Source organism: Myodes glareolus, chromosome X, assembly GCF_982192425.1.
Source record: "Myodes glareolus chromosome X, mMyoGla1.1, whole genome shotgun sequence".
Lineage (NCBI taxonomy): Eukaryota > Metazoa > Chordata > Mammalia > Rodentia > Cricetidae > Myodes > Myodes glareolus.
This window is the reverse complement of record NC_142053.1, coordinates 87990660-88016735: the sequence shown is the minus strand read 5'-3', so window position 1 is coordinate 88016735 and position 26076 is coordinate 87990660. Positions and strand designations below refer to the sequence as shown.

Here is a 26076-nt window from a genome sequence, read left to right as displayed (position 1 = left end):
ATAGAAAAAATAAACATATGTTTAGGTAAAACTGAGTAGAACAAAATCTGCTTTCTTAACAACTGCTGGTACAGAGTAAATTGATCCCAGCCTGTTAGGATGAAGGATAGAGAATAGTGTGAGAAGATTCATAACTGGTGAGAGATGGGGATGGGGTGTGGATAGGAGCAAAGGGCAACACTGTGTATATGAAAATGTCAGAATGAAACCAATTGTTTTTATGTTAAATAAAAACATAAGAAATAAGTAAGTTTCTATGTGCCTGTTACATGGTGATTTGAGGCCAGAATGAGTGGAATTAGAATTATCTCGAGAATATAGTGCCACTATCAGTGTGGCCTTGGACAAGTCTCTGGCCCTTTTCTGAACTGGGTTTTGTTTTGTTTTGTTTATCTGTATGGTGAGAATTTTAGTCTGGACTCCAGTTATCTACCATTGCTCAGGATTGTAGGATTTTTAACTCGTTGAGTCTTCTGTGCTGTTGATTTCAGTATACACGAAGGTATAATTACGGTTTCTGCAGAATTCCTTTTGATCCCTTGCTGACTTAGTTCTATAATCTCTGCACTTGAGAAACTGAGATGGGATTGCAGTGAGGGCAAAGCCAGTGTGTGAGTACCAGGATGCCTGGACAATGCTGTGAGACTCTGCCCATCCCCCTCAAAAAAAAAACCCTAAAATACCATCAACAAAAGAATCCCTTAGAATTTGGAGCTGTGAGGAAGAAAGCAACATAATGAAGCCCTTCCAAGAGTTCGCAGACCATCTTGAATATATTTAGGGCCTCTGTTGTTCGCACAGCAACTATTCTCCAACTTAACACTTCTGAGAGAACAGGAGGTACCTGTCATATAATTGCTGTGATTGGCTCTTTGGTAAATTTGCTGCAATGCTTTCTATATGCTTTTCCCCAGCCAACTCCTCCTAAAATGCACTTTGCCCATGGTTCTATTAAGCCTCTATGTCTTCTCTTGCCCAGAAAGCAGATTAGCGCTACTTGGAGCAGTCTCCTTTCTTCCCTGTTTCTGTCAAGTCACTATTCATCTTTGGTGTTCAGGCTCATTTGTCAAATCCAGTTTACCCATGAGTCTCATAGGGGTCATGAGGAACAAAAAGCAAGGCTCTTGGAATTCATCACAGCAATGTGATCCTTGACTATTCATCAGCTGGTGGTCTAGTATACACTTCTCTTAATCCCCATACACATTTTGTAATCCTCCTATTGGAGGGAAAAACTGAAAAGAATCACTCACCTCAAGCCAGCTTTTACGTAGAGTTCGTGTGTGTGTGTGTGTGTGTGTGTGTGTGTGTGTGTGTGTTTCGGGACAAATTTCTCTATATCTCTGGAGCCTGACCTAAAACTAGCTCTTGTAGACCAGACTGGCCTCAAATTCACAGAGATCCACCTGCCTCTGCCTCCTGAGTGCTGGGATTAAAGGCATGTGCCACCACCACCACCCAACTACATAAAGTTCTTGATAGCGCTGAGCTTTGTTTGAGCTCTGGATTCTAGTAAAGCAACTAGAGTAGAGAAATCCCCCCACCTTTTTGTACAGTTCTAAACTAGCTGGACCAGCAGGTCTTCTTCAGCAATAGGTTTCTCGGGGGAAGGATCAGGAGATGAAGATGATAGGAAAGTTTGGATCATGACGTCTTGCATGAGCTATGTCTTATGTGAAGCAAGTTTATTATAACAAGTATGTAAGAAGCCACATAGTTTCTAATATGTAAGATGCCACATAGCTTCTTACATACTTGTTTGCAGAGGGAGAGAGGCAGTCAAGGTAGGCAGAAAGCTAAATCAAATACCAATAGGGAAAGAACACAGGATCACAGGCTACCTCAGACACAGCTCCTTAGGACTGATAACAAAAGAGAAGAGTCAGATCCCCAGAAACTACAACCTTGATTCCTTTGAGGCTTTGTCCCCAAGTCCAGAAGGGACCCTGCCAACTCTGCCCCCTTGTCCTTTCATCAGGACCTCTGACAGAAACTTGGATGGGCCTGGCTCCCAACATGTTACCCACCCCCCCCAACACACACACTTTTTAATTTTTTTAAGGCCAGAAGGGTTATTAGTGTCTAGATGTCTAAAAGACCCTGATACCCCTTAAACCAACAAATGTCTCCTAATATTGTTTCAAAAATCGCTAACACAAGTAATATGGTAATAATAGTGAATGAATGTTGGATATTAGAGGGATTAAATCCTCGTAACTTTGGCCAACCGCAAAGGGGAACTGAATGCAAGATGAACACGGCCCAGACCAGGGTCAGTAACTAATTCCTTGAAGGTTAATAAATATAAACTTACATTCTCATGATGCCATGTTCTATGCAAATGATTTTTAATTCTATCCCATTTCCATTGAACTTTTCCCTCTGGAGACATTATAACAGGATATGGCCAATGAGGGGGTCTTGAGAAATCATCTTCATTTAGGCCAGGTGGGCACCTCCAAGACAAGTTGACCAGCACCTCAGGTCGTCCATTCAAAGGCTCAGAGTTCGTTAGAACTGTGGAGCATGCCGCCCAAGAGGGAATTTCATTCTGAAACCAGGGCATAGGATTCTCATTGCACACTGGGAAATATCCATCCAGTGGGGAAACCTGTGGGTGATTAGAGACTGGAAAACTCAAGTGATGAATGCATTGATGATGTTTGTAAAGCTGTACACTCAAACTCTCCTGTACCCTAAAACCATAAGCTTTACAAGTCTCTTGGATGAGAGGGACACATCCATAGTGACCCACCAATGACAAAGTGATAGGAATGGTGGATGATATCCCAGTGTAGTTAAAGAGAGCAATGTGAGGCACCACGTGGAAAACATCAGGACTGTTGAAAAGCACTGTATCTTTAGTAAATACTCTAACTGGTGGATCCTCCCAAGTGACTGGTTGGGCCAGAATGGGGTGAGGTCCATAAGCCCAGTTGTTGTGATCTGGCTGCCCTCACTCCCTCTGACCAACAGCGGAACTTCCTTGTACTCTGTAATTGACAAGGATGTTTGTGATCTTTCTGGCCAGTGGTTTTCCCGCAGAAGCAGGCCAGCTGCGTAAAGGTATAAAAGGCTTTAGCTCGGGGCAAAATAAAGGTTGTTATTCTATCACCTGAAAAGAAGCCTCCGTGTCTCAATTTCCTCCCCCCCCCCCACCGCCAGTCTCGGCATTCAAACTGTGCTGGTGTGCCACCCAGTAGACCCAAGCACTGTCTGCCAGCAGGACAGAAAGTAATGCCAGAATTGCTGAAAATAAGTGACCAGGAGTAACAGGTTGCCCTTTGTTCTTGACCACTTCAATTCCTTGAGCAGTAAGATGTTTAAAGGGTTGCTCTTGGCTCTGCTCTGCCTTCAAACACATCATCACTGTATCTTCAGCTTATGGCAGAGGTGCTGCAGCTGTCTCTTTTGTAACCTAGAAGTGTTTGATGAGACAGACTATCAGCTTCCTGTAGGAAAAAAACACAGCCATCACCTTTCCCCCATATAAGCATGGGATCAGGCCCACACCATTTCCCTGTAGCAAGATCTTCCCACATCACCTCTCCTTCCAGAGCCTGTTAATCCCTTAAATGTTCTGCAGTGTCAATAACTGTTGGTCCATTCTCAAAAATTTTAAGTAAAGAAAAGATGAGTAGATATCTTTTTCTATTTTTTCTGTCCCTTGGCCCCTCAGTCCCTTGGCCGCTCAGTCCCTCAGCCCCTCAGCCATTTGCCTATGTGTTGAATGGTCACCCTGCCCCCTAACTCTGTGCCACTCAGCCTCTCTATTGCTTGACTTCTCTGTCACTCAGCTTCTCTGTCCCTTGTCCTGTCTGTCGTTCAGCCCCTCTGTCCCTCAGTCTCTATTTCCATCGGCATCGGCCTCTGTTCTGCTTTGCACCTCTGTCTCTCAGCCCCTGTGATCCTTTGCCCCTCTCTCCCTTGGCCCCTCAGTCCCTCAGTCATTGGCCTATGTGTTGTATGGTCACTCTGTTCCCCTAACTCTGTAGCACTTGGCCTTTCTGTCCCTTGGCCTCTCTGTCACTCAGCTTCTCTGTCACACAGCCTCACAGTCGCTTAGCATTTGTTCTTTGTCCTGTCTGTCCCTCGTCCTGTCTCTCCCTCTGCCCCTCTGTTCCTTGGCCTCTATTTCCCTCAGCCTCTCTGTCCCTAGGCCTCCGTTCTGCTGGGCCTCTCTGTTCCTTGGCCTCTGTACCCGCCAGCCTCTGTGTCTCTCTACATCTCTGTTCCTCAGCCTCTGTGACACTCTGACCCTTTATCCCTTGGCCACTCCCTCAGTCTCTTTGTCCCTTGGCCTCTGTGCCCCTTGGCCTCTGTGCCCCTTGGCCTCTGTGTCTTTCAGCTTCTGTGTTGCTTAGCCTCCCTGTCCATCTGCCTCTCTGTCCCTCAGTCTCTCTGTCCCTCAGCCTCTGTGACCCTCTGCCCATTGTCCGTCGTCCCCTCTTCCACTAGGCTTCTCCGACCTTCAGCTTCTCTGTCCCTCAGCCTCTCTGCTGCTCAGCCTATCTCTCCCACAGCCTCTCTGTCCCTTGGCCACTGTGCTGCTCAGCCCCTCTGTCTCTTGGCTTCTCTGTTCCTTGTACTGCCTGTACCTCAGCCCATCTGTCCCTCAGCCTCTCAGTTTCTTGGCCTCTTTGTCCCTCATCCCCTCAGCCATTGGACTATGTGTCGCATAGTCACTTTGTCCTCCTAACTCTGTAGCACTTGGCTTCTCCATCACTCAGCCTCTCTGTTTTTCATCCTGTCTGTGCCTTGGCCCCTCTGTCTCTCGGCCTCTCTTTCCCTCAGCCTCTGTCCCACTTGGCACTTCTGTCCCTCAGCCCCTGTGCCCCACTGTCCCTTGGCCTCTGTGTTCCTCAGCCTCTGTGCCACTTTGCCTCTCTGTCCCTCAGATTCTGGGATCCTCTACCCCTTGTCTTTCAGTTCCTGTCCCTCGGCCTCTCCGTCCCTCAGCTTCTCTGTGCCTTGGACTCTATGCTGCTCTGCCACTCTGTCCCTTAGTTTCTCTGTCCCTTGGCCTCTCCGTCCTTCAACCTCTGTGCCCTCTGCCTATCTTTCCATCGGCCCCTCTGTCCCTCAACCTCTGTATTTCTTAGCATCTTTGTCCCTTGGCCCCTCAGTCCCTTGACCTCTTCATCCCGCAGCCATTCAGCTATTGACTTATGTATGTGTCACATCGCCATTCAGTCTCTCTGCATCTGTGACAATCTGCCTCTCTGTCCCTCAGCCTCTCTCCCTCACCTTCTGTGCCCCTCTGCACCTTTGTCCAATGGCCCCTCTGTCCCTCGATCACTCCATTCCTCAATCTTTCTGTCCCTCAACTCTGTGCCCCTCAGCCTCTCTGTCCCTAGCTTCTGTGCCACTGGGCCTCTCTGTCTCTCATCCTCTGTGCCCCTCAGCCTCTCATCCTCTATGCCCCTTGGCCTCTGTGTCCCTTGGCCTTTTTGTCCCTCTGCCTTTCTGTCACTCAGCCTCAGTGCCCCCCTCTCAGTTTCTGTGTCCTTATGCCCTTTTGTCCCTCAGTCCCTCAGCCTCTCATTTCCTCAGTCTGTACCTCGACCTCTGTACCCCTCTACCACTTGCCCCTTGGCCTGTGTCCATTGGTCTCTGTCCCTCAGTCTCATGGTCCCTTGGCCTCTCAGTCCATTGTTCTGTCTGTCCTTTGGTCCTTCTGTCCCTCAGCCTCTCTTTCCCTCAGTCCCTATGCCCCTCTGTCCCTTGGCCTCTGTGAACCTCAGCCCATTCATCCCTCAGCCTCTCCGTCCCTCTGTCTCTGTACCCCACTGCCCCTTGTCTGTCGGCCCCTGTCCCTTGACCTCTCTGTTCCTCAGCCTCTGTGCCACTCTGCCTCTCTGTCCCTTTGCATCTCTGTCCCTCGTCCTGTCTGTCCCTCAGCCCATCTGTCCCTCAATCTCTCTGTCCCTTGGCCTTTCTTTCCCTTGCCCTCTGTGTCACTCGGTCCCTCTTCCCTCAGCCTCTATGCCCCTCTGTCCCTCTCTTCCTTAGCTTCTCAGTCCCTCAGTCTCTCAGTCGCTCAGCCCCTAGGGACAGAGGGACACAGGGGTGGAGGGACAGAGGCTGAGGGAAATAGAGGTTCAGGGACAGAGGGGACGAGGGATAGAGGAGCTGAGGGACAGACAGAATGATGGATAGAGAGGCCAAGTGACCATGAGGTCAAGTGATGGAGAAGCCTCTGTGCCCCCCACCTCTCTGTCACTTGACCTCTCTCTGTCCCTCAGGCTCTGTGCCGCTTGACCTCTCTGTCCCTCAGCTTCTCTGTGCATGAGCTTCTGTGGCCCTCAGCACACTCCCCCCATCCCTCGACTACTCTGCCCCTAGGGCCATTGTCCTCTGTATCGCATCGCCACTCCATCCTTCTGCATCTGTGCCACTCAGCCTTTCTATCACTTGACCTCTCTGTCACTCAGCTTCTCCATCCCTTAGGCTCATGGTTGCTTGGCCTCTCCATCCCTTGTTCTGTCTGTCCCTCAGCCCATCTGTCCCTCGATCTCATTGTCCTTCAGTTAATCTGTCCCTTAGCCTCTATGCCACTTGGCCCCTCTGTCACGTGGCCTCTCTGCTCCTCTCTCCTTCAGCCTCTCTGTCCCTCAGTCTCTTGGTCCCTCTGCTTCTCAGCCTCTTGGTCCCTTTGTCACTTGGCCTCTGTGCTCCTCAGCCCCTCTGTCCCCCTGGCTCTCTGTCCCTTGGTCTATTTGCCCATCTGCACCTCTGTCCCTCTGACTCTCTGTCCCTCAGACTCTATGTCCCCTGCCTCTTGTCAAGAACCCCGTCTGGTCATCAACTTCTCCGTCCCTCAGTCTCTCTGTTCCTGGGCCTCTGTGCTACTCGGCCCATCTGTCCCTCAGGCTCCCTATTCCTCGCCCTCTGTGCCCTTCTGCCCCTTTGTCCATTGGCCCTTCTGTCCCTCAGCCACTCAATCCCTCGGCCTCTCTCTCCCTCAGCCCCTGTGCCCCTCGGCCTCTCTGTTCCTGTGTCCCTCTGCCTCTCTGTCCCTTTGCCTCTCTGCTCCTCGGCCTATCTTTCCCCAGTGCTCTGTGACCCTCAGCCTGTTGTCCATCTGCCCCTCTGTTACTCAGCTTCTCCATCCCTCAGCCTCTCTGTCTCTTGGCCTCTGTGTCACTCTGACTCTCTATCCCTGAGCCTCTTTTGCCCTTGGCCTCTCAGTCTCTCGACCCCTCTATCCCTCAGCCTCTGTGTCCCTCAACCCCTCAGCCATTATCCTCTGTGTCACATAACCACTCTGTCCTTCTGCCTCTGTGCCACTCGGACTCTCTGTCTCTTGACTTTTCCGTCCTCAGCCTCATGGTTGTTTGGCCTCTCCATCCCTCATCTTGCCTGTTCTTCAGTCTATCTGTCCTTCAGCCTTGCTGTTGGTTTCTCTGTCTTTCAGCCTCTGTGCTGCTTGGCCCTTCTGTTCCTCAGCCTCTGTGCCCCTCTCTCTCTCAGCGTCTCTGTCTTTCAGCCTCTCAGTCCCTTAGTCTCTCAGGCCCTTGGCCCCTCTGTCCCTTCCTTGGCCACTCCATCCCTCAGCCTCTGTCACTCGGCCTCTGTGCTACTTGGCCGCTCTGTCCCTCGCATCTGTGCCACTGGGCCTCTCTATCTCTTGGCCTCTTTGCCCTTTGGCCTCTCTGTCCCTTGTCTTCTGTGTCCCTCAAGCTCTGTGCCACTCTGTGCTGCTTAGCCTCTCTGTCCTTCTGCCTCTCTGTCCCTCAGATTCCATGTTCCTCGGCCTCTCTGTCCCTCGGCCTCTGTACACCTCTTCCTCTCTGTCCCTTAGCCTCTCTGCCTCATTTCCTATGTGCCTCTACCTCTTCTTAGGATTCAAGTCATGCTTGACCACGCCAGTCTTAAATCATCATCTTAAAAAACAAAAACAAAACAAAACAAAAAATACTTCAAGTTTGTTTCATAATTGTCTTCTCTAGAAGTTCTTTTCTGTAGTGCAATCAAGAATCTGGCTTAAGGACTGTCCCTTAATGGAGGTCCCTAAAACTTTAGGAGAGTCCTCACACATTTTGTGGTAGCCCTGGCCTTTGCGTCTTACTGCACCAGTGCTACCCCTCTGGCAATTTCAGGCTGATTGGGGGCGGGCTGTAGAAGAGTTCTTTTTAAAAGTCTGTCCTTAGAAATTCCTAAAAAGGGACGAGTTAACTCACAGAAATGCATAATACATTTGAAAATGAAGCCCTTCCGGGCCTGATTTTTTTTTTCACCTCCATTTTCTGTTTCAACATGGCTGGCTGCAGAGTCAGGTACTAGGATATGCCAGGCAGCTAACACATCTCAAATTACTTGCTTGTTTCTGTTGTAGGCCCTACTTAATGGAGATATCACATCATTCCAATAAGGACCCGCAAAGGTCTTTTGTTTAACCCACTTCCTGAGTAGACAATCAGTTGAATTGGGGACCTGCACCTTCCCAGGATGTGCTTTAGAATCTAATAATGTTCACTTTGAAAGATTGTTATTCATTTCTTTTGTGCTATAGTTCTCACCTCTGTGCTGAAATGGCACGCGGCATTATGGATTCATAATTCCAGTTCAACCCCCTAATCTTCCTCAACAGGATTTCTGTTTCAGCCTTTAGATTATGTATTGTTTCCTGAAGTACAAGCTAGCTGAGAGAAAGGTACAGTGGTGTCTTTTAAAAGATTGGAGAGCTAAGGATGTGGCCTTCGATTTTTTTTTTTTTTTTGGATACACACTATAGAAAATACACTATACTTCATGATTCATTTCATGTGCAGCTGAAACAAAAGGTACACAAAACCAAGCTTGTATTTACTAAGTGCCATTCATCTTCTAAACTGCCAGGGTGCTCAGCATGTGTGAGGACCTAGATTCAATCTTTAACATGAACAAAAGCACAATTTAATTTATTTTCATTGTTTGCAAAATGTCATTCATTTCTGTAATCACACACACTTTATCACATACCATACACCATTAGCACCTGAAAAGCAAAATGTGCTAGTCCTATGTTCAGCCTGGGCACACACTGAGTAGTACTGAAGCAGTCTATCTTACCGGGCTCGGCTGTTCCATAAACTCCCTTGTCCGAGCAAACGACAGCACCACTGCCCATTCCCAGAATATCTCATCAACTCTCCAGTTAAAGCAACAGTGCAGATTTAAAATTTCCTTAAGATCTTGGAAAATTCCTAGTTTGCGAGTCTTTGCCCTGTTGTTTTCCCAATCCTGGACTCTTTTTATCATAATCCTGATCTAACTAAACTAAATCCCTGCTTTAAGATCTGCCTAACACAAAATTTCACATGCTCAAATTCTGACCTGTCTGAGAGGTAGAGTCCCTGTCACCTGTTACACAATAGCCTCAGCTTTGTTTTCACAGCAGACTACATTGCTGTTCCATAGGATTCATTGGTGGAAGGGGGACTTACAAGATTCTTTGGTGACTTACAAGCAAGCAAAAAAAGCAGTAGCACATGCAGTCTCTTCAGCTCTTCTTGTTCGGTAGTGTAGGCTGGTTGTAGATGTTCTTTATGAACTGGATACAAAATTCCAGCAAAAAGAGCATGTCTGGTTAGCAAGTCAGTATACTACTGTGGGCATTCTAAGAAAAAAAAAATGAGCTTTAACTCCACCCTTGGACATGAGACTAGGCACTACATAGTTTCTCTAAGTAAGAAGAAATTTATCAATGATCGTCCAAAACCAAGAACAAGGCTAACATTTGTGCACACCCAGATCATCTAGGAAAAGTCTCATCTGCAATCACGCAAAGACCTTGTCTTTCCACAGATAGCTCAGTTGTCCCTCAGCTAAACTACTGGAAAGGGGAAGAAAATGAGCTCCCAGTGCCATTCATAGCTGTCTCTTACCAGTTTCCCCAAAAGTGATTCCCATGTATCCCATTATGTTTCTACCTGTACTTTAAAAAAAAAAAAAAAAAAAACTCGCGTTCACTCAGGGGATGACTAGCATTTATCATCATGTTGCTGCTGTTTGTGGTCATGATTTTACAGGTGAAAGTGTAATGACTGTGTTGTCTCTTTAAGAGACAAGTCACATGCCCACTCCCTCCCCCATCTGCTGAGGCAGACTGATCTTCAGCTTCCAGCCTGAGCTCGCTCTCTTTTCTGGCTCCCTCTTGGAGAGGCAGCTCCTGTCTCTCTCTCTCTCTCTCTCTCTCTCTCTCTCCCTCCCTTTGCTCTTCTTCCCTTCTCCCCTCCCTTCCAAACCACTAAATAAATATCCAACCTCACTCTGCATGGCATGCTTATCCATCTGTCTCTCACCTGCTGCCACCACGTGGCTTGCTGCCTGGGACCAGCTGCCTTCGGAGACCCTCCGCATGGTCTCCTGCGCCATTCCTGCCTGAGACTGGCTGCTCTTGGGACCCACTGCCCCACTGCCTGCCACCACATGGCCTGCTGCCTACCACCACTTGGGGACCTGCAGTGTTTCTGCTGCCTGCTGCCGTCAGGGATCCTACGTATTTTTAATAATCCATTACATTGGTGCGACAAGACTCAGGAAGTGCTCCCACCCCGAGCCCCTCTCCCAGGGTCGGGATCCGGAATCAAGTATTTTCTCCACAACAACCACATGTTCCATATGCCTGAGCGTAATTTCTACTCGCAACACTGGCTTTAATTGGTAAGTTTCCCCCATTCTGGTCAGCTTAACTGATTCTCTGAACCTGAGGAATTGACCATTGAGCTTCGGCAACCCTCTGGTGTTCCTAGAAATGGGGGGACTGCCCCCAACCATGGTCTTCAAGGCTATGGTTGTGCCCTTCACTGTCATGCATCTCTGGATTGCTTCCCTTAGCTAAAATTGTGACCGGATTGACCCAGGGTCAGTCCCCCTGTGCTAGCACCCAGGGTCCCTCAGATTCTTCTTTCTCCTTTTTTTTTTTTCCATTTCTTTTCTTTTCTTTTTTCCCCTCACCGTGAAACTCCTCTCGGAGTAGCCTCTGGCCTCTCTGGGTTTTGAGTCACCCCGACCGGACCTAGCCAGGCCTTACCTTCACACTCATGGCCTGGGGGAACGCCCTCTATGGGTCTTTCAAAGGTAGCACACTGATTCACACCTCGCCCACAGCTGAGAGACATCTCACTGTGCCCCTTGTGGTGTCGTCCTTTTGAGGGGTTTCACAATTTCAGCTGTGGGTAGCAAGCCATCCATATTTGTCCCCCCTGAGATGGAAACCTTTTAGAGGCCCCCAAACCCCAGGTCTTAATGCCTTACTTCTTCAGCTCTTACCCTCACTTTGCCCGTGTCCTGCCAGCTCCACTTTTATGGGAGGTTTCTAACTACTGTCTGCGGGAACTTTCTAACACTGTCAGCGCACAGTCAAATGGACCCTGCCATGGTTATTGCTGCCAACAAGATTGGTCAGATCCACGAGGCGGCTTTTTGCAATTCCAGCCTTTTGCTCCTCTTTGCGGCTTGTGGCATGGCAGCTCACCACAGGACGGATTACACCTCTAGGTCTCTCTTATTAAGCTTAAAATCCCTGCAGCTCAAAAATTGTGACTTTTCCATGCAACATATGACTGCTGCCATTTTGAATGGGATCAGGTGACTTCGCCACCATCTTTACTGAGATATTCTCTGCATGGTTCCCCAGTGTGACTTTGTTGCCATCTTGGCTGAGAGCCAGATCAGGTGACCAAGTTCTCCCATCTTTACTGAAGTATACCCTGCCTTGTCCCCCAGTTTACTTATATTTTTTTCACTAAATCCCTCTTGCTGACTCTGTTACATGTGTTTTGCGCAGTGGCATGTCTTTGGTAGGGCCCACCAAGTGCATCCACTTTGACCAATTCCCATCCACTCTGTGTGTGTGTGTGTGTGTTCATACATGTAACTTAAATGCACCTATGCTTAATGTTATAATTGTTTATTGCTTCTCATTTCACACTATAAAACAATAAGTCTCATGTTTTAAACTGGTATGTACTTTTAAGTCTCTTACAAAAATACTTTATCTTTAATCCAACCCTCACTTAAGATATATTAAGCTATTCTCTACTATTGCAGTTTTTTTCTTCTTTCTGTCTTTTTACGAGTGTAAATCTTACCTGTTAAGAGCCAGTACACTCAAGCTCAGACCCAGCTCTCCATGCATATTCTAAACTGTAGTTGCACCTGATAAACAGCCATCAACTGCTCAAAGATCTGGGGAATATGGCATTTAAATATTTAATTATTAAAAAACTTTTCATAACAAAAAGAGACAGGTTGGCTCCTAGCAGCAGCACTCTATTTCCTCCAAAGAAGACAGAAGACAAATGGGCACAGAACAATGTCCATCTGCAATTCGCTTAAACTGACAAGTGCTGACCATGGGTAAAACTGCCTTTCATCTAAACTAAAGATCTCCAGATGTGGACAGAATCTCTGGAATCGACAGCCTAGCTGCTTGGGTCAAGGTAGGCTTGTCTTCCTACAGATTTCTTAGCCCACAGGATCTGTTGGAGCCTGGAAAGCCCTGCGCTAAACAGCAAAAGGCAAATGCGACCCTCAGCAACCATGGAGGACCCTGAAGAGTAGCCCTGGGTACCAATCAAGTAAGTGCTCTGTCGTTTTTTAATCAGTAACTCAAGTAAAATTTTGTCCTTCTCAAACATCTCTGATGTAGTTTGACAGCTGAGAGGTTTTGTCAGTTTAAAAGGACAACTTCACCAAACAAATTTCAGATCAAATTTCTCTCTCATGCTGCCTTCCATAGCCTTAAAAATATTTTTCATTGTACAAAAATATCTGTCACAGTCATTCTGACATAAATATGCTACTGTTTATACAATGTAAATGTCAAAAACTTCTGTTTTCACAAACCCAAAGATTTCTTGTGAGTTCCAGGGAGCCGAATTGAAGGATGCACCTTAAACAGGTCAGATACATCCCCCTCAATTTCCTGGACCTAATTTTTTTCCCTTAATTTAACTTTGTCCTCTGTTCTTCCAGTACCTTAAACTGGTGTAAGAGTCACCAGACATTTCCATACCACAAACACTGGACAGGAGCAAAGAGACCAGCTATGCCAGGATCTGGCCAGCACCCAGCCTTCTCAGGTTTCCCCCAAAGACAACGCCCACAAATGAACAGGAAGGAGTCTTGAGAATCTGCCGCCCCAATTTTTTTAACCTGTGGTGACTAACCTCCTGCCTTTTTATTATAAGAAAGAGATGGGAATGTAATGATTGTTTTGTCTTTTTAAAAGACAAGCCATGCCCACTCCCTCCTCTATCTGCTGAGGCAGGTTCATTTTCAGCTTCCAGCCTGAGTTCCTTCCCTTTTCTTTCTCTCTCTCAGAGAGGCAGCTTCTGTCTCTCCTTCTCTCCTCTCTCTCTTTTAAAAGCTGCCTAGTGCATGTGCACAGGGGGTTGGCATGACTATGTCATATGCAGATGATGGGGTTCACGCATGTGTGCAAGGGCTTAGCTGAGTCATACGTGGATGTAACTACGCATGCACGCACAAGGGTCACACGGGGCCCTTTAACACTCAGGCACTTCTGCCTGGGGGCTTGTCTGCAAGTGCATGGCTCTAGCACCTGGAAGTGCAGCCTTATTTGCGGCTGAATAATTACATTCCACCGTTTTGTTTATTATAAAAAATTGGGAGTTTGGGCATCTTTAATGGGTGGGAATGGGGCAAAAGTTTGCAAAAAATTTGGAGTTTGGGTCTTTTACTGGATGGAAATGGGGTATTGTAAGGTCTTTCATGACTGCTTCATGCTGATTTTGTGGGCATTGTCAAGCCTCTGGAGACTGCCTTTTGCTGAGTTTGTGGGCATGAGGGAGTTGAGATGCTTGACCACGTCCTGGGATGGCTGATTACTTTTGTGTTTTTCTGGGCTCTGTGGAACTGGCTGACTGGCAACTTGGACCTCACAAGATAATAGAAAGGCAAAGAATTATGTCTGCAAAAGATTTTAGATCCCAGTGATTAAGGAAAGAGAATCCAAAGATGGAAGATAGAGGGAGGTTCTTTTGGGGGGGTGGAGGAGGGAATTTCCCAGGGGTTCCTGAGACCAGGAATGATAAGGGAAGAATTAAATGATACTTATTCTGGGCAAGTCTGGTCCATTTAGGTAGGTCCAATTTGGCTCCCTGGCCTTCTGCTATGTGCTATTTTCATTGGTTAATAAAGAGACTGCCTTGGCCCTTTGATAGGACAGAAAATTAGGTAGGCGGGGTAAACAGAACAGAATGCTGGGAAGAGGGCAATGAGGCAGACGCCATGGAGTCAGCCACCAGGTCAGACATGCTGAATCTTTTCCAGTAAGCCACCACCTCGTGGTGCTACACAGATTATTAGAAATGGGTTAATCAAGATGTGAGAGTTAGTCAGTAACTAACTCTCTAGAGATAATGAGCCAGGCAGTGCTTAAATGAATACAATTTGTGTGTTGTTATTTCCGGGGCTAAGCTAGCTGTGCGGGAGTCGGGCAGGATAAAAAGCAGGCCTGCCCGCAGCTCCCTCACTACATAGTTAGCCAGCCCTCACACTACACTGGAGCTTATTGAAAAATGTTTGACAATAAATAAATTTTAGACATTTTCAAAGCTTATGATTAGGATGATATAGTGTTTGAATGGAAGATGGTGGGGAGGGGGGAGAAAAAGAAGGGGGAATTATTGGAAAGGGGAATTGACATTACCTGCGTGAATGAGAAGGAAACACGGAACACAAACAAACTTGCTTAGGAGCTTATTATAAGGGGGTGTGTACAGGCCTGGGGATCAGTGTACAGAGAGAGAGAGGGAGATGGCGCGTCCAGCTTTTAAAAGCTGCCTAGCACATGCTCACAGGGGGGTGGCGTGACTACATTGTACACTGATGATACAGATAGGTGATTCATGCATGTGCACAAGGGTTTTAGCTGAGCCATACATGGATGTAGCCACGCATGCACATGTGGGTCACACAGGGCCGTTTGTGCCCGAGGGCCTAGAATCGAGAAGTGCAGCCTTATCTGTGGCTGAATAATTACATTCTACCCTTTTGTTTATTATAAAAATTTGGTGGGGGGTTGAGGATCTTAATGGGTGGGACTGGGAGGTTGTAAGGTCTCTCATGACTGCTTCACACTGACTTCATGGGCATCGAGGAGTTGAGATGTTTGACCACGTCCTGGGGTGGCTGATTACTGTTGTATTTTCCTGGTTCTGAGGAACTGGTTGAATGGCAGCTTGGACCTCACAAGATGCTGGAAAGGCAGAAAATTATGTCTGGAAAAAATTTTAGATCCTGGTGATTAACAGAGAAGAGTCCCAAGATGGAAGATAGAGCGGGGGACCTTTGGGAGGGATGGAGGAGGGAATTTCTCAGGGGTTCCCGAGACCAGGAATGATAAGAGAAGAATTAAATGATACTTATTCTGGACAAGTCTGGTCCATTTAAGTAGGTCCAATTGATTCCCTGGAGCTTATTAAAAATGTTTGAAAATAAATAAATTTTAGATATATTAAAAGTTTATGATTACAATGGTAGGATGGAAGATGGTGGGGGGAGAAGGAGGAAATTATTGAAAAGGATAATTATTAGACCCTTTAATGTTTTACCTGAAGTAAATCTGTAACATGAAAAGGCCAGGCCTGCTTGTTGGGGTTTTTGTCCTGTCCTGTTCCCCCAACTGTTTAGTTCCAAAAGAAAATCACACACAGGACTCCGTAAGTTATAAAGCCGACTGGCCCGATAGGTCAGACTTCCTACTGGCTAACTCTCACATCTTGATTAACCCATTTTTCTGATCTATGTTAGCCACGTGGCTCAGTACCTTTTTCATTGGGCAGATCACATCCTGGTCTGGGCAGGAGAGGGAGGAATCAACTTCCTCCTCCCCAGAATTCTCCTGCTCTCCTTGCATCATTTCCACTTTCTGTCTGGTTTTCCTGCCTACACCTCCTGCCTGGCCAATCAGCGTTTATTTAAAACATGATTGATAGAATATAGATAGTTCTCCCACACCATAAATCCTTTTGCATCATGGTATTACCTTAACATCCAGGAAACACTGCTGCAGTCAGTGATAAACCTGTTATGTTAAAGTCTGTTTTGTGAGTTTTTTGAAGTTTGGGGCTATAAACTTATTGTTTCTTACTACCTGGGCTTTTGACAGTCCTTGTACCTCCGGTTCTAAGTTTAATGACCATCCCTATAATAACAGCTGAGTGGTTAACTGAAAATTTAAGCATGACATTGGAGATATAGAGAAGTTGGTAAAGCATATAGGAGAAAGAGGAAGAGAGAGAGTATATGGAGTTTTTTGCACAGGATAGTTGAGTAAGGATGAGACTATTATTTTTCTGGAACTGGAGAGAGAGTGGCTGATCTTGGTGTCCTCTGGAACTTAAGGGAACAGGCTGCAGTTTGAGTTACTGTATATGAGGAAGTATCTTGAGCTGGAAGAGTAAAAGGTTTAAGGTGGGACAGGTGAATCCAATGAGGAAGTCCCTTGAGCTTGGCAGCTGTGGGAGTTACAAGAATTACTTTAAAGGGGCCCTGCCCTTTAGGGGAAAGGGGTGAGGGGCATTGATCTGGATGAGAGAATAGTACATGATCCCCTATTTTAATTAACGTTGGGCATGAATTAACACATGGTTGAAGTAATGAGTAGTTGGTAAAATCCCATAATAGAGAGCATAGATGGGCTAACAGTGGAGTAAGCAGGTGATTAGGAAGGGGAGAGGATTTAGGTGAGAGGCCAGGAAATAAAACTGGCCACCCATACATGAGTTCAAAGGGCGAGATGAAAAGGGGGCCTTTGGGGAGAGCCCTAAGCCTTAGAAGGGCCAGATGCAAAAGTTTTACCCAGTCAAGGTGAAGCTCCTGTGACATTTTAACAACAATATTTTTTAAGAAATAGTTTGTTCTACCTTCCCTGAAGACTGAGGGTGGTATGGGATATGAAAATGCCAGGGGATGCCATGGACAAATTTTGGGAACTCTGGGAAGTGAACTCTGGGCTATTATCTAACTGAAAAGAGGTTGGGTGGGATTCCAAACCGAGGAATGGTTTTTTGGAGAAGAACATCAGAAACTGTCTGGGCCCTCTTTTTAGTGGTGGGAAATGCTTCAATCCACCCAGACATTGTATCCACCAAGATCAGGAGATATTTAACTCTTCTGACCGTGGACATATGAGTAAAATCCAGCTGCCAGTCAGTTCCTGGAAGGGAGCTCCTGGCCTGGTGGATGGGAATAGGGAAGATACGATATTTGGTCTTGGGATCTGACTTTTTACAGATTTGACAAGAGGCAGTGATAGCTTTTAAGAACTCTAAGTCCTCAGGGGTGGGTTGGAGGTGAGCCTTGACAAAATGAAACAGAGCTTTGCTATTAGGATGAAAGAGCAGATGTAGGTAGGACAGAATTTGCTGGGTGTCAGGGGTGTCTGTGAGAATGCGGGCTGTACTGTATGAACCCCCTGAGGTGATGGAGGTAGGTTTGGGCTTTGGAATGCTGCTGTTTTAGCTGCTTGGTCAGCCCGGTTATTTCCCTTGAAAATGATGGAACTGTCAGTCTGATGAGACCGACAGTGAATAATTTCTATAGCTTTAGGGAGATGGGAAGATTTTAACAGGTCCATACTGTAACCTGAGTTAGTTATGGATCCTCCTTTCATTGTAAGAAGCCCATACTCCTTCCAGATAACTGTGTGGGACAGGAGGATATGAAAGGCATATTTGGAATCTGTGTAAAAATTTAGAGATTGTCCCTTTGCTAGATGGAAGGCACAGGTAAGATTTATCAACTCAGCCTGCTCATTAGTGGTGTGGGCAGGGAGTACATGTGCCTCTACTATGCCAGTATCTGATAATAGAGCATAGCTTGTTCTATAGTTCCCATCACATAAAAAGGAGCTGCCATCTGTGTACCAGGTATAAGTGGCCTGGGATAGTTTGCCCTCCTGTATATGTGAGGGGTGGGGCAGTAGATCCTTCAAGATCTCTATGCAGGAGTGAGATGGGGAGTAATTAACATTAGGTTGAGGTAGGAGATTTGAGATATTAAGGGGTGGGCAGCATTGGAAAGTGAGTGTGGCATCTTCTACCAGTGCCACCTGGAAGGAAAGAACTCGGGAAGGGGGTAAGGTTTGTAAACCTTTGTAAGTTAAGAGATGGAACAGATTGTGGTGGGAGAAGACAGTGGTGGGCAACTCAAAAGTTAGTTTCTTTGACTCACGAATAAGAAGCTCAGCAGCCACTAAAGCATGTATGCAGAGTGCCCAGCCCTGAGTGGGGAGGTACAGCTTCTTTGACAGGTATGCTACAGGTGGAAAGGAAGGTCCCAGTTCTCTCTGAAACCTTACAAGGTAGACCTGTACCATCTACATTCCAATCAGTAGTTTAGTCTTCCATACTCCCACCACAGTGGCCCATTAAGATCTGTTTACAGCATTTTAGGTCTTTTCTAGTCCCGAGTTTTGACTCTTCCACATTCCCTTGTAACCAATTCCCAAGCCTACATGCTTTGTATGTTTGTCATACAACAGCCCCACTCCTCAGAACCAATTTTCTGCCTTATTTAACTTATTTAACTTATATTGTGACAAAATGCCTGACAAGAGCAACTTAATAAATGCATTGAGTTGACTTGCAGCTTGGGGGTAGAGTCTTTGCTAGCAGGGAAGGCAGAAGGATAGCTGGAGAGCGAGGAAGCAGGTTCCGCTGTATCTACAATCAAGAAGCAAATGCAGGCGAATGCTGCTGCTCAACTCATTCTCTCCTCTCTCTTTTTCCTTCTCTTTTCTTTTCCCTTTTCCCCTTGAGATGGAGTCTCATGTAGGATAGGCTTCCCTTAAATTCAATATGTATTCAGGGATGACCCTGAATTCCTGATCCTCCAACGTCTACCTCCTAAGTGCTGGGAGTAAAGCACTGGGCAACCGTGCTTGGTTTTAGGTGACTGTGTACACGAGGCAAGCACTCTAGCAATTGAGTTTCGTCTGTACCCCTAGTTTCTCATTTTTCATTCAGTTCAGGACTCTAGGTCATGGAGTTAGTGTCTTTTACATTCTGGGTAAGTCTTCCATGCTCAGTTAAACCTCTTCAGATATACCCTCAAACCTCATAGATACTTTGACTTGTGTTCTTCACTGATTCCAAATCCAGTGTATTTGGCAATGAAGATTAACCATTGTAACCACTATGGAAAATAGTATGGAAGCTTCTCACAACTAAAAGAAAATAGAACTACAATGTGGTCCAGCTATACCATATATACGCAAAGGACTCTAAGTCAATATACCATAGAGATACATACACAGCCATGTTTATTGCTATACTATTTACAATGCCTAGGAAATAAAACTAGCCTAGATATTGATTGACAGTGCTGCGCCAGCACAGCTAGAGCCACGTCTGAGTGAAGGACGTCAGGATTAATGGAGCATGCACTTTTGATGTTGCAGAATCAGAAGCCTTTATTGTACATCACCAAGGGGGTTTTATACCTAACCCAGACAGGTGGGCCAACAGGATGGAGACCACATCACTGGATCCTTGGGTTAGGGCCAAGGCAATGCATACTCAGGAAGCAGGGTTGGTTTTAAAACCAACCAAAAAAAAACAAAACAAAACTCTGAGAGCACGGAACTTGCAAGTTTCTCAGAAACCCAGAACAAGGGCAAAGGTCACCAACAGGGGACGTGAGTAGGAAGGCCAGGACTCCATTAGGTCCCAGCATGATAGATGGATAGATAAAGGACATGGATAAAGGACACACATGCACAATAAAATTTTATTCCACAGAAAAGAAAATGAAACTGTGACACTTGCAGAAAATGGGCAGAACTGGAAATCATTATGCGAAATGAAATGAGCTAGACTCAGAAAGTCAAATACTTAGTGCTTTCTCTTACATACAGAATCTTGGTGTGTGTGTGTGTGTGATGAAACTAGAAAAAGGATCACGAGAAAAGGTCTTAAGGGAAGCCGAAGAGAAGGAAAGTGATAGTGATGGAATAAATGTTGGGGGGGGGCACAAAGAGGGATGAATGTACCCAGAAGAAGTAGTCGGGAAGGGTGACAGACAATAGGAGAGGGCAACATAGTAAAACATGTGTGGAAAGTAAATTAATGCATATGCATTGAAATGCCATAATAAAATCCATTACTTTCAATCCTAACTTTAAAAACCAATTTTTACCTTGTGTTCTTTCTCCCTCTACCAACATGTTTGCCTCAGCAGAAAAAAACAAAGAATCAAAAGGGGAAGACCATCTCCCTAACAGACTCTTTGGCTGGGGAATGTGGGCACTGGTGGAGGAAACACCTATGTCTCCCAACCAGTCATCTGGGCTGACAAAACAGACAATCTGGAAAGAAATGTGTCAATAACTTGGCATAGTAATGATGGCAATGCGAACAGGGCACCTCCAGCCACCATCCTATCCTTCCCACTGCTCCACAGGCTGCTTGAGAACCCAATATCGACCAGAGTCATCTTCCAAAATCTCCACCTTACTTTTCTAAGAAACCAGCCCTATGATGTGACAGATGACCCCATTAAAAAATTCTTGAGAGGATGAAATATTAGCGTTGTATGCATACCACGTGAACCCAGCAATCCAGACAGGTTGAAAGTTGGCTATGCAGAAGTACTCTGAGACACAATGAAGAGTCTCTAGGTAACAGGATAATTTGAGTGGACATTGCTAGCCAAACACAGAACAAAGACAGGGATGATCATGGTTTTGGTGGGGATAGAAACTGGGATTCTGATGAAACAGACAGACTCTAAGGCCCGTCCTGCCACAGACAAAGTTGATGGCTACCCACCTAAAAAGGTGATGATAGCTTTGGGGAGAAGTATCAAGATCTTCAGGTCAGTATTGTGACAGGTATCAGGACACATAACGGACTGCATAAACCAAGATGTGGATTGCTATGGGGGTCAGCTAGCTATGATGAAGAAGGCAGCAGAGACTATGACCAAGGCTTTGACTCCAGGATAGGCAGTGGCAGAAGAGCATTTGCTAGTGAATACCATGGGGATGATGACTACTGAGGGGGTGGTGGCAGCTATGAAGACCCATATGACACATGGGACAGTTGTTCTTGGAGCTCCAGAGATGATTACTCTTGGGATGATTATAGGTATGATGATAGACCCCAACCCCCCCCCCCCATAGACCCAACTGAATCTAAAACCTTGGAGTATACCAAAGGAAGACGATTCCTTTGCTAGCACCTCTTGTTTTGATGGAAGCCTCACCCCAGCCCCTGGCATCCATATATCCAAAGAGTCTGGAATGTTCTGGTGGAAGATCCATCCCAACACCTCCTCCCTTGGAGTTGCCTCAGTCCATACTCTGGCACTGAGAAAGCCTGCCGAACAATGACCCATCCCCAGGGATGCCCAATACCACTCACACAGAGTATTTAAACTGTCTCCCTGCAGAGAGCAATCACTTTTTTTCTGGTCTTCCTTTCCCATTTCCCCTCTGGGTGGCTGGAAAGCCACCCAGGAGCACAGTGTCTATTAAACAGGCTATTTCTAATTCGGTTTGATTTGGTCTGATTTGGAGAGGCTTACTGGGGTGCAGAAACTTTTCACCTCCCAGTCCAGTTGAGTGGCTTCTGTCTTCAGCGGGGCAAAGCCTCTTTGTTGACACAGCTGCTAGAGAAGGCAGGAGAAGAACAAACTACAGAAGGACCAGGAGTTGGAGCATCAGCCGGATGTGAGCCAAAACTAGACTACCGGCCCCAGGAGAGAAGCACAAGTTGGTGAATTGAAGAAATTCGGGAAAGAGAATGGTTGAGGACAGGAAGTGAGTCATCCCAGACTGGGCCCGCAACCACACTGGGCAGAAATACATGAAGGAAGGAGTGAACAGTCTCCGGAAAATGAAACACTCAATAAAGAAGACTGTTACTCCAATCTCTAGAGCTGAAGGTCCTCTAAAGGTTATGCCAGCCCCTCTCCCAAATGACAATGCGTGGTTCGTGAAGCAAAGCTGGAACCCTCCTCCTTGATTTCAAAGCTCAGGCACAGAGGAACAGTTTCTTACAAGAGGTGGGAGAGAAAGTAGGCCCAGCTCAGCCCTCTGAGGAACGACCATTAAGGAAAAAAGAAAATAAAATGTATGGGGTGAGTGTCCCAAGAGGCCAAAGAGGGAACTCCCGTTGTGGTCCTGGAAATGGAGGGAACGAAGACCACTGGAGGGAGTTGGCCAGGAAAGATGGCACAAAACTCACTGAGACTCCATATCTGCACCTGAGCCACAGAAATCTGACAAGAATCCAGCCTCCAAGGTCAGCTCTGCAAGAAAGAATGCTGCTCTCTCGGTGGATGGAGAAGGTGAGAACGAAGGGGTGGCTGCACTGAGGAGACCTCTACATCCTGTGCTTTCTCTTAGCTTCTCCACCCCGGAACATTCAAGAGCAGACCAAATCTCTACCCAGAGAAGACAAAATAGAACTTGCCATTACCTGAAGACCTTTCTTAACTTTCAAAAACTTTATTGAAATGAAATTCTTTGGATGCTGCTGCAGCCTTTTAAAGTACTGAAGTAACAGGAGAATCAGCGTTGTAGCCCGAGACGTGGGGTTGCTGCATGTGAAGGGGATATTGTAATGTGTTCTGATGATAGCAAGCAGGGACCTGTGTGACTACTGCTTGGGGCTCCATTCAGCAAAAGGTAGTGACAGTGAGACTCACTCAGCCGAATCAGCTAGGCAGTAGAGAATGGTACAAGGAAGAGAGAGAGCTCTACGTTTTAAGTTTTTAAATTTCTCTGAAAGTATTTTTAAATTTTTTTCTAAAAAAGAAAACAACCTATCCTTTTTCATTATACATACCAACCCAAGTTCCCACTCTCTCCCTTCCTCCATCCAATCCTCAGAGAGGGTAAGGCACATTGCTTTGGGGGAAGGTCTAAGGCCCTCCCTACTATAACTAGGCTGAGCATACCTTTTAATTCTTATTCTATCATGGCAAACAGGAATTCCCAAACATTAATTAATTCCCAAACTGCCCATCCTCAGAAAGGTAGATCTAGTCTCTCCAGTTGTTTCAGTCTCCATTCTGACTTAACTGGGTGTAATGGAAAAATTAAAAATGCTGCAGGATCCCTAGCGGCAGCAGGCAGCAGAAACGCTGGAGGTTCCCAAGCGGTGGTAGCGGGTCATGTGGCTGCAGGCAGTGGCCCTGAGAGCGGCCAGTCCCAGGCAGAGGTGGCTGCCGGTCCCCTAGTGGTGGTTGGTCCCTGGCAGGGAGAGACTAGGCTATAAGCAGGAAGGAAGACCTGCCTGCTTCTGCGGATGGGGGAGAGAGTGGGCGTGGCTTGTCTCTTAAAGAGACAGATCACCACACTGGGGCCATCCTAGAGGGAATTGTTTTCTTTTTAACCCCCAGGGGTTAGTTGGGAGTGAGTCTACAGGCCACCAACAATTAAGTGTGCTTGGAGACTAAATGAATGTGAAACTCAGTCTCAATGGTGGTTTGAAAAGCTTTAGGGAGTTGATCCATATTAACTATCCTTTTGAATGAGGAAGCACTTAGAAGATGTGGAAACTTTCAGTCTTGTGTGTCCAGGTTTTGCCCCTTCTAAACACGGTCCTTTCTAAAGGCTGGGATATATCCACATTGTTTTTAAATCCTTGTTACTCTGCTCATCTCGTGTTCTTCATGACACTGTTGGCCTTCCGAAAGCAGTGTCTGGAAGTCACACACCTGCTCTCACGGGTATCTTATCTTGGCAACCAGAAGCTGGGGTCTGAGGAATCACTGCTTTTCTCAAGCAAATCAGCTCTGTGGTTTCTTTGATTCCCATCCCTGTCTGCCTGCTTCTGCTGCTTTCACACCCCTCCGCCCCAGAGGTCAGAGTACTTCAACCTACAGACTTGGGTGGTGAATAGGGAGGGGCGCATAAAAGGGGAGAGTTGAGTTGGAGGTCTTCAGCCTGGATTGCAGGCTTTTAAGGCATCTTCTACAAGTTTCCTTCACTCGAATCCCATGCCACTGCTTGCTTTTATAAAGTGACCTAAAGCATGTGGTTTTCTGCTTAGGAGGATTGGCTTCTTAGCTTCCCTCAGGAATAAAGGATAATGCAAAAGAACATTGAACAAGGTCCCTGTTTCTCTTGCAACACAGCAGCTTGGCCTGCCTGCTTTGATGTTCACCTTTCCTAGGATCAGCTCCAAAGATGGCAAGCTTCCCTGTTGTGGGAAGTCAGGGTCCCTGCAGACAAGTGATATCTTGGTCTTAATGTGCAAGCCCTGGGCCTGCTGTGTAGGAGCTTTGGTTAGTGTGCAGCAGCAGTGGGCATAGCAAGTCACTTACCGGGAAGGCTTTTAGAGAGATATCCTCAGTTGAATTAATTTTGAAAAAAGAACCATTGGTTGTAGACAATGAAAAGGTAGCTTGCTCTCTTTGTGTCTATTTCCCTTCTAGATAGTTGCATCCAAAAGGAAGCTGTTGTGTCCCACTCCCCTATTTTGTCTCTCTGTTAAAATAAAAACAGGGTTTGACTTCCTCAAGACCTAGCAATACCCCTTTGGGGTATATATCCAAAGGATGCTCAATCATACCACAAGAACATGTGCTCAACTATGTTCATAGCAGCTTTGTTTGTCATAGCCAGAACCTAGAAACAAACTAAATGCCCCTCTACTGAAGAATGGACAAAGAAAATGTGGTACATTTACACAATGGAGTACTACACAGCAGAAAAAAATCATATTGAATTTTGCAGGCAAATGAATGGAGCTAGAAAACATCATTTTGAGAGAGGCAACCCAGACGCAGAAAACCAGCCTACAAATCACAATCCCAGAGAACCTAGACAACAATGAGGACTCTAAGAGAGAGAGAGATACATGAATCTAATCTACATGGGAAGTAGAAAAAGACAAGATCTTCTGAGTATATTGGGAGCATGGGGACCTAGGGAGAGGGTTGAAGGGGAAGGGAGCAGAGAAAAATGTAGAGCTCAATAAAAATCAATTTAAAAAAGTCAAAAACAAAACCAGGGGTTGATTTTTGTACCACTCTTGAATACATGCAAAATTTCTTCTACGAAATTTTACAAAAATATATTCTATGAAAAATGACTTGAGAGATGTCTTGAAAAATAAAATCTCATTCTTTTGGTTAAGGGTTTTTGTGTTTCTCTACAAATAAATCTAGTTGTTAAAGTTGGAAAAAACACTATAAAGGGAAAGGGAAGAACAATATCCCTTGCTTTCTTTTTCTTTTGAAACAAGACTTGGAGAACCTTTCAGGGAACAAGAACATTCTACACCTCCACCAAATGTTCCACGAGGTCAAGGGAGGGAAAGGAAGTCAGGCACAATGGCTCATCTTTGTAATCACAGCATGCAGGAGGCTGAGGAGGGAGGATTGCAATGAGTTTGAGATCAGCCTGGGTGACTTTGAAAGAGAAAGCCTGCGAGGCAGAGATAGAGGGGTAGACAGACAGAGACACACAGAGAGGGAATCATCCATTCCTCCATTCTTATTTCTTTCTTGTGTCTCCCCAGAGACAGGAGGTACTTGCCAAAGTCATTGAGTGAGCTGGAAATGAGTAGGCTGGATAAGACAGAGTTCATGGTAGTAGAAGGGCAACTATGTATAGAGGAACTATCCATGAATTAACAAATCAGACCCCTTTCATATTCCTATGGATGTGACCTGAGGATGTAGTTCAGTGGAGTGCTTGCTTAACATTTTCAACGTATTGGTTTCCATCTCCAGCATCACAAAACAGAAGTGCTTGAGTAGCATATTTCCACGTGGTGGAGAAGGAAAGAGCAGATCTTCTCCTTACAGGTTAGATTCAATACTGCTTGGTTGTAGAGGGAACACCCATGAGATTGTGGGCACAAGACAGGCACAAAAATGCCTCTGTCCTCTCTACTGATCATCAGGTTAAGTGAGAATACAGAAAACAAAGTCAGACTTAGATTTAGCGTCTATAAAATAAGAAACCAAGAAGAAAAGCAGGAACTTAAGTTCAATAAACTGTGGATTCTGTAAGTTTCATGTCGAGAAACGTGGCTGATTGTTTTCCTCTGAAACAATCGGGTGACTCAACTTGACCAAAAACTAACCAAGTGGTCAGCTAAG

General features: G+C 46.0%; 1 pseudogene; it reads left to right on the top strand.

Annotated features, from left to right (window-relative positions):
- Positions 1-20695: 20695 nt before the first annotated feature.
- Positions 20696-22475, top strand: LOC125389210 (eukaryotic translation initiation factor 4B pseudogene; annotated as a pseudogene).
- The last annotated feature ends 3601 nt before the right edge of the window (positions 22476-26076 follow it).